The sequence below is a fragment of the Nuphar pumila genome, chromosome 9, assembly GCF_984573655.1.
Source record: "Nuphar pumila chromosome 9, dmNupPumi1.hap1.1, whole genome shotgun sequence".
Taxonomy (NCBI): Eukaryota; Viridiplantae; Streptophyta; class Magnoliopsida; order Nymphaeales; family Nymphaeaceae; genus Nuphar; species Nuphar pumila.
Window position 1 is genome coordinate 97,919,008 of NC_143257.1, and position 9,650 is coordinate 97,928,657.

The window sequence follows — 9,650 nt, forward strand, 5'->3', positions numbered from 1 at the left end:
GGTTATAGAGACCGGCCTGCCCGGCGGTTCATAGACTAGGGCCAAAAACTCTACAAAGTAAGGAAAGGTGTTTCTTTTGTTTTTAGTTGGGGCACCATACGTGGGCATAGGCCGATACAAGGACTCCATGTATATCTTTGAATCGCTACATTATTGGATAGACCCAATTAAACCATAGGGAGAAAAAAATGCATAGCATAATAAATACCCCTATGGTTGTTTCTAGGTGGATATAGTGTTTATTATACCAGATGAGTTTAAATTAATCAAGAAAAATAATGCATTAGATTCGTAGAATCACTTTTATCATGTGGATAAACGTATAGATGTCAACCTGTAGAGCTTCTAATGTTTACATATGTCATTGCATATAAGCATACATGTGAATGAAAAAGACATGTATAAGGTCATGTGATTATCCTAGTGATTCAAATCATAGACTTGATAGAAATTCACGTGCGGTGCATATGTGTTTAATACATACGGAAAAGGTTGAAAGAAATTACCTATTCATATTTGACAAATATATAAAAGTGCATAAGTGATCATGAGAATTAACCTATTATAAAATGTAATAATGCATAACATAGTCATGAGATAGACGTGTTTATGATTTTCTGAGAAAATGAATGTGAATGCTTTAGTTATCATAGACTTGTATTCCCTATCTACTTGAAAAGCATGAGCGTATAAAATACGCTAGAATGGTCAAATGGGATTTTAACCTATTTGTCATATGCAATTTATGAATGCATATGTTATGATTATGAAGGGCTCATATATCTTGACTTGTTTGAAAAGCATGTGTGTATGTTTCATGCTAGACATGGTCAATGAGAATTGACTTACTTACTTTATGTAATTATATATGAATTGCTTGAATGATTATTTGTTTATGTGAATGAATGCCATGAGAATGAATGAATGAATGTTATAGAATTGAATGAATGTATACAATGTACATGAATGTTATAGATGTGGATGCCCTTGACCTTCATTATATAAGTGATGGGAATCACACTATGGTTGCAACATTACAAACTTTATTTGTATTCTTCAAGTTTAGTTTTGGGTTTCCTACGGGCATGTTATTAATGCCCTGCAACATTATAGATGTCATATTGGAGGATTAAATTGAAGGATGGGCTATTACGAACTTGAAGGGGCACTTTTACCTATTATGATCCCTGAAGGATTTAGACTTTATTTTTTTGCAGGCTTGTAAAGCATTAAACCTTATTGTTTTAGATCATTACTCATTCAAGGACTTATAAATATTTTGGAATAAGGTGAGTTTGTGGATGTCATTTCTTATATGCAAAAATTAAAATGTGATTGCAAATCTCAACTTTTACGTAACTCCTTAAATATCTTAATCTTTAAATAGATTTCATCTTTTGCATTTAATATATGAATTTCTCTAGATTAATAAACTCAATCAGGTTGTGTTTATGGATTGTTTTATATTGTATATGATACTGAAAGGCTAATATACTTTCGTGTTGGTGCTCAGGCTGGGGATCCAGTATTTGGAATGGTTGGAATGTGGCCCTATATGAACTCGTTGGCACATTACTTTTGGGTTTTATGTAAAACTTTATTCAAATGAAAATTTTTAAAGTTTCTCAAAATTTTGGGTTTTGGAAAAAGTTTTAAAAAACTTGGATTTTTTAGGGATGTTAGAACAAAATTAGCCGTGAGGGTTGTTCGTGTATGGTGTTTAATCACTCGTACCATCGAAAGGTGCCACCCTCTAGGTGGGTGACAGCTTTTGCAACTTATGCCTCATGTGGCACGTTATGGCGGTTGAATAAGTGTTTTGAGTTTTAACACACACTTGTGTACGTTCTCATTAAAAAAAGGAGGAATATTAAAACAAGGCATTTTGCTAATACCTCATGTGTATTCATGCAGTAGCTTTCTGAGGATTGAGCCATTCGGGTCTTCCATACGACCACTAGTGAAGGTTGGGTTAGCAGCATGCCTCTGCATGATGAGAGCCTCTATGCAATCAACCAAGGCTATTAGGGCTCTCTTGATGCACTCTAGGTGGTTGTTCTATTCTACGCTCTCTTGTTGTTGCCAAAATAATTTGGCTTGGGTTTACTCGATGATCAATCGAGCTTGTTTGCCATGCCAACAAATTTCCTTGTTCTTGTCCGCATAAGAGGGCTGAGATCCCTCCATTGTATTATATTCACTCTGATACCAATTTATTTATCCTCTAGATTTTTTAGGTTCGTATTGGTTGAACCTGAGTTGAAACCAAAAGAGGGTCTGGTTGGAAGTTCCAAACTTGTGATGGATGGGTACGTCAAATGGAGTCTGGTAGACTCAAGTTGATAGAACCAGTTGGACTTATTCCTATGGGTTAAATTAATGAAATAAATAAACCTAATCTAAAAGAAAAGAGAAATAGGGCCTTCAGTGCTTGAACTTTTAGTCCTTCTTATCTTCTACTGCTTCTTGCTTGCTTTTGAGGGCTCTTTGAGGGGATCAAAGGGACCTTTTGAAGGGCTTTTTGGGGACTTAGAGGGTTCTTTTGGGGCTCGCCACATGATGATGCATAAATATTATATTTTCTTAACACATTTTCACTGCATAAATGCATCATCTATAGGTTTAGGGCATACATTTAGGTGCATAATGATGTTATAGAGCTTTGGTTCGAATTTCATCGAAATCGGACTTAAAACGAAGGAATTATTGCATTTACAGTGTAGCGGGTCAAACCTCGGAGCATAATTGAAGGAGTTGGATCCAAACATCCATTTGGACCTTGGATCTGGACCAAAAACATAGAGATCCATCCCAGCTCCAGCCCATTTAAGTTTCATAATTTATTTTCTAAAAACCCCTTGTAGAAAGAGGCACCCAGAGATTATTTTATTTTTAAACCCTTTTTTGGAAATTTCACAAAGGGCAAATCGTTAAAATAGAAGTTGACGCCCATTGTTGGGCTGTCTTTGCTTTGATTTTCGTGCCCTAGGGGCACAAATCTTTCTCACCTCCACCTTCTTCCCAGCCGCCCACTTCATACACCTTCTTCCTCATCCACGGTTGTCCATGAAAGTCATGCCAACACCAATGGAGATGCCAAATCTTTATCTTTCATTCTCTTCTTTTTCAGATCATGTCCTTCTTCTCTCCCTGTTGGAACTAACCATTGAGGTTTTTTATTTGCAGCTGCAGCTGGAGTGTATCCGTCATGGTGGAGGTCCCGCTCTTCCATGGTCGGCCGACCCTGAACCCCGGAGCACCACCACTTGTGGATTCCTTCAAAGAAGACAACAAAGAGATGTTAGACAGCATCAACGAGGTCCTTCGTGGCGTGAAACCAAGCAAAGTCTGCTCTTCCTTTCCCCTCAGTCGTCGGATCGCTCTGGAGGTTGATAAGTTAGAACAGGTTTATAGGTATAATTCAAAGATGAAGTGCAACTGCACATGTGGTGAAAAGACAATTTTGCCCCTGGAGATCTGCAGAAGACTTAGCTTCCTTCTTTAGTTTATTTTCATAGTTTAGATTGTTATTTAATTTAAATTGTAATATTGACATAGTTGTAAACTTTGTTATATTAATAAAGTGTTATTTTAGAATTATTTCAGAATGTATCATGTTTCTTGTGGATTCGACCCGTACTCGCCACTTCTGTGGAAAGTCGGTTTTTATATCTTTGGTTGACGATTTTCCATTGTTTTCATTGAAAAAATATTGTTTAAAAATATGCATTCCAAAAGTCAAACCAAATTTTGGCGCCGTTGTCGGGGAACGACGATTATATTCTGATTATTTCTGAGATTTCAATTTATTAATATGTGTTTAGTTTAGTTTAGTTTATTTATTTGTTTTAGTTTGTAGGATTTAACATAGTTAAAAAATATAGGATTCACATGCTGTTTTTCTTAGGATTCACTGAATTCCATGCTTCAATGATCCATTAGACAAGTGAGTCTTAGAGAATACAATAGTGTTTTCCTATATTTACTGATTTTCTGAATTAGATTAGAAGTGTTTTTATTTTCATAGAGTAATTAGATTGTTTTAACATTGTTTAAAATAGATTAGTTGTTTAACTTGCTGATTTAGATGTAGCTTGATTTGCATAGAATAATTCTAACGTAGGTTAGCTTCTGATTTAGATATTAGAACTTGTACTTTGTTCATTTGTTCTTCTTTATGTATCATATGTATATGAGAAATAAAGTAGTTAGTTGTTTATGTGCTTTGTTTTGATTTTTAAATATTATTGTTGACATGTATCAACATCCGATCCATCAATATATGAGTTCAAGTTACAAGATATGGAGAATGTCTTCAGGAGTAGAACATTGACCTGATTAGCAGAAAACTATGCATTTGCACATGCATAGTGGCGGTGCGAAGTCCAGTCAATCGACAACTTCAGAGGCTCGAGCATACCAGGTTATATCAATCCTTTCTCCGGATTTATTTTATTGTTCTGTAGTGTGCATCTGCATTGCATGTTTGCATTATTCTGTATGCCACTAGGGACAGTGTCATTCAAGCATGGGGGGATGGTTTAGATGCATAATTTTTTCAAAAAATTTTATGTCTGATAGCTTAAAACTCATAAAAGTAGGTTTTTAAGAATAAGTTGTAGCATATATGATTGTTTTTCTGCATGATCTGACAATTTAGAAATGTGTAAGCTCTATGTGAATTTTTTTTTTCTGATCTAATTTAAATAGAGTAGTTGTTTATGAAATAGTTTAAAGAAAAGATAGTATTTGATTGTATAAAGTTTTGAATCACTTTAGTATAAGTATGCATAATGTGTTTTATGAAAAATTAAGCAATTGATAGATGTTGTTTTGAAGTATGAGCTTAAAAGAATAGAGCTACATTTAGTTGTTGATGTCTTCGCGAGTCCTAGTAGTGGAACTCAGACACAAGATGAAGTGTGTGAGTCTCTTACGAAATGGATAACGAAGGAGATCATCTTCTTGTCTAGTCGATATCTGTGGCCTTTGTAGTTCGAGTAAGTAAAGTCTGAAGGGTGTTTTACACCTGGTGCCCTAAAGCAATCTGGTTTGGGAGCCACCGATTCGAAAGCTTGTTACATGGATTGCATAGAAAGCCTAAGAGATAGAGACATTGCACATGATGAGAGGAAAACTATACGTAAACTATTAGAATAAAAGGTTTAGTGACTCGAGCAATTAAGTCTGAGGGATACTTTGTATCTGGTGCCCTAAGGTCATCTGACCTGGGAGTCACTGACCCAAAGCTCGCTACACGGGTCACGAAACTGGATATTTGAAATAGTGCTCAAGTTAGAAGAATGAAAAAGAGTGAAAAAATGAATATCAAAAGAAAAAGAATGAGCTTAATGAGAAAAATTTCATTGCTTAAGAATAATTGTGAATTACTGTGTAGAAAATATACAGGTGAGGATAAATGAGTAAAACATGATAATACTTGACTTTCTGAGAAAATTCATAGATAACTACAATTTTAGAAAAGTGAAAGAAAAAGAATTTTACTATGGTGGCATGAAATTTGTAAATTTGTTTTGAGAATGTAGATTACATGAAATATTTGTTTACAATGAGTTCTTAATTGCCTAGTATTTCTGAAAATTCATTCATGCATGATATTGATGTTTGTGGGTAGCATCTCTGCAAACCCTCACGAGACCCTACTCGTCCACTGGGGTAACCCAGGGGTTTAAAGGGATTGTTGCATGTGCTAAATGCAATCGTGATTCCTACGAAAGTGAGTTAGTTTTATTTTATATTTTTTAATAAGAGCTTTCATGTTAATGAGTAGTCCATATCTTCATTGCGAGGGTAGAGTATATTGCTAGGGACTAGCAATTATTCTAGCATGGGGGTATTTGATGATGCATAAATATTATATTTTCTTAATACATTTTCACTGCATAAATGCATCATCTATAGGTTTAGGGCATACACTTAGATGCATAATGATGTTATAGAGCTTTGGTTCGAATTTCATCGAAATCGGACTTAAAACGAAGGAATTACTGCATTTACAGTGTAGCGGGTCAAACCTCAGAGCAGAATTGAAGGAGTTGGATACCAAACGTCCATTTGGACCTTGGATATGGACCAAAAACATAGAGATCCATCCCAGCTCCAGCCCATTTAAGTTTCATAATTTATTTTCTAAAAAATCCCTGTAGAAAGAGGCGCCTAGAGATTATTTTATTTTTAAACCCTTTTTTGGAAATTTCACAAAGGGCAAATCGTTAAAATAGAAGTTGACGCCCATTGTTGGGCTGTCTTTGCTTTGATTTTCGTGCCCTAGGGGAATGAATCTTGCTCACCTCCACCTTCTTCCCAGCCGCCCACTTCATACACCTTCTTCCTCATCCATGGTTGTCCATGAAAGTCATGCCAACACCAATGGAGATGTTGAATCTTTATCTTCAATTCTCTTCTTTTTCAGATCATGTCCTTCTTCTCCCCCTGCTGGAACTAACCATTGAGGTTGTTTATTTGCAGCTGCAGCTGGAGTGTATCCGTCATGGTGGAGGTCCCACTCTTCCATGGTCGGCCGACCCTGAACCCCGGAGCACCACCACTTGTGGATTCCTGCAAAGAAGGCAACAAAGAGATGTTAGACAGCATCAACTAGGTCCTTCGTGGCATGAAACCAAGCAAAGTCCGCTCTTCCTTTCCCCTCAGTCGTCGGATAGCCCTGGAGGTTGATAAGTTAGAACAGGTTTACAGGTGTAATTCAAAGATGAAGTGCAACTGCACATGTGGTGAAAAGACAATTTTGCCCCTGGAGATCTGCAGAAGACTTAGCTTCCTTCTTTAGTTTATTTTCATAGTTTAGATTGTTATTTAATTTAAATTGTAATATTGACATAGTTGTAAACTTTGTTATATTAATAAAGTGTTATTTTAGAATTATTTCAGAATGTATCCCGTTCCCTGTGGATTCGACCCGTACTCACCACTTCTGTGGAAAGTCGGTTTTTATATCTTTGGTTGACGATTTTCCATTGTTTTCATTGAAAAATATTGTTTAAAAATATGCATTCCAAAAGTCAAACCACCACACATTCGACCACTTTCATGCAAAACAAAAACACAAAACACAGAGCAGAAATAGGAAAAAACTAATTCTAAAACTAAGATTAGTCAATCAAAACAAGAATCGAGATTCTAACAAACTATTCTATAAACTATAACAAACTAACCACTATGTAACAATAAATAACCTAAATAACAAACTATGAGACACTTTAACAAACTAACTAAATTGAAAATAAACTAAAGCAATTAACTACTTGAAAAAACCAAATCATAAACTAATTAATAAGTAAAGAAGACGTGAAAGCACTAATTGAAATCTAACTAAAAAAATTCATTGATTTTACTTCAAAAGAAATAAATCTAAAATCTAACTAACCGTCTAATTGAATCTAATGGATTATGAGATAAACTAGCCTGATTCTGAATAATGTAAATGTTAATATGATATAAACTAAATGTGAAACTTTGACCGAATTAAGCTACAACCAATGTAAATAACTATCTATACCTGCATTACCGAGTGCTAATTATAAGAACACAAAACTATTTAACTATAACTATAAAGGCAAGATAAACTAATGAATTAAAAGCTATTGGGTCAATGACTCGATTCAGCTATGCTGGAAGGAAACTAATCAGAATTAAAGTTATTAACTACATCACATATATCATCTAACTATGAAGGGCCGCATAGTGGTCAATGTCAATCACGCACAAACAGAATGTTCGTGAAAGGAGTTGATCAATGTGAAGTGTTGGGTTTATAAAAAAAAGAAAGAAATCAATAAATGATAACCTTGTTACTGAATTTAAAAAAAAATATAGATAAAAAAAAAACAAAGAGAAAAAGAAAAACTATCTAAACAAAAGGAACTAAACTGAAACAATGCTGCTTTGTCGTGACCTATCAACCTTTGATCACTCAATACGTGGTTTGCATTTTTAGTCAATGTGATTTATCAGGATGCAGCCAGAAAAAAATATTACGATCTAACATGAATCAACGTGATATGTGTGAATCACGTTGATTGCTAGGCATCCAACAAGGAGACATAATAGTTCCACTTCCAATCACTTGCAGGCACTCGTTCACACCGGTTGCACTCATCACGCACGCTATGCGTGTTTCAATAAAAAGAAAATACGACAGAAAGAATATATAGATCCCAAAAATCACTATGAACCAGATCTAGTTAGCTACTTTTTGCAGAAGAAAAAGAAAATAAATTCTATTCTACTCTAAATACGATGTAACAACACATGCTTTTATGTAATCTAAGATTTCAGCAAGAACTAAACTATATGCAAATCTATAGAGAGGCGGGGAGAAAAAAAAACAAACCTTATGATTCACTTTCGATGGAGGGGTTGAAAAAAAGAAAGTGGTCTTACCTATAAGTTGTACGTGACTCCGTCGAGAGGGGGTAAGAAGAACCGGTGCTAGAAAAAGGTTAGAAGCAAGACAAAAATGGGGGAGAAAGGAAGAGAATGAGGGAGAACCGATTGGGAACAAGAAGGAGGGGGAAGAGAAGAGAAGAGGGAGAAGAGGCCTACATTTTCTCAAGAGGGAAAAACATGTTCCATGGTTGAAAACATACTATTTATACTAAAAAAATTAGGTTACCCATTTTTCAGAAAACTCCAATTACTTTTCAAAAAATTTAAAATAGCACTTCTAAAAAATGTGTTTCACAAAAAGGACTCTTCTAAACCGAATGAAATACTAATTAAATACTTATAAACTAATTAGACTAAGAATTAAAAAGTTTTAAATAAAACTAAATACTAAAAAATGCACGGAAGAACTTGAAATATGCAATTTTTTTTTTCAATTTAAAGTAGTTTCTCAAAAATGCTGGTAAGAATGGGTTTTTAATGCAATTTTTTGATGGATCATGCATAGAATAGTATGAATAAAATGCAAAAATTATGCATAGTCAGTGAGGGCTTGGCTAAGGCTAGGATATGAGTCTAGGAAACACTTACGAGTCTATATCAGGTTAAATAAATGACATAAGATTTGAAACATAGCAATGCCGACTGAGATGCAGAGGAAATCAAGATCACATGAGTCTTTCCGCCAAAAAGCTTGGGATCTTCGAAAAAGGTGATTAACTAGCCTGAGATGTTTGGTCTTCACATGAACTATTGAGAGAGACGACTAGAGAAAGAGACTCTGAAATCCAAATTGCATAAATATCAAAAGGAAACCCCAAGCCTCTATTTATCGTGTTTAGCTTGGGTTTGCGTCCAACTCCAATTCAAAAACTAAATTTAACTCATTTAACCCATACACCCTTTAACTGCCAAAATGAGGTCATAATTAACAATCATAACTAGATTAGGAAGGGGGACAGTTGGACTGACTGAAGTCCCTTCCTATCCAAATCCTAATTACTTTGACTTTACTATTAAAAGAATAAATAAAGAATATGAAATAATACCTTTATTAGAACCTCACACATTTTTTGGAAAGTTGGAAAGAGGGAAAGACAGCCCGAACATTTCCTGCAAAGTAGGGAAAGAGGGAGACATTTTTTAAAGAAAGAGGGGACACCTCCTAGTTTTCTTTTTTCTTCTCTTACCAAGTTTCCTCCCTATGGACCCTACTGATTTACTAC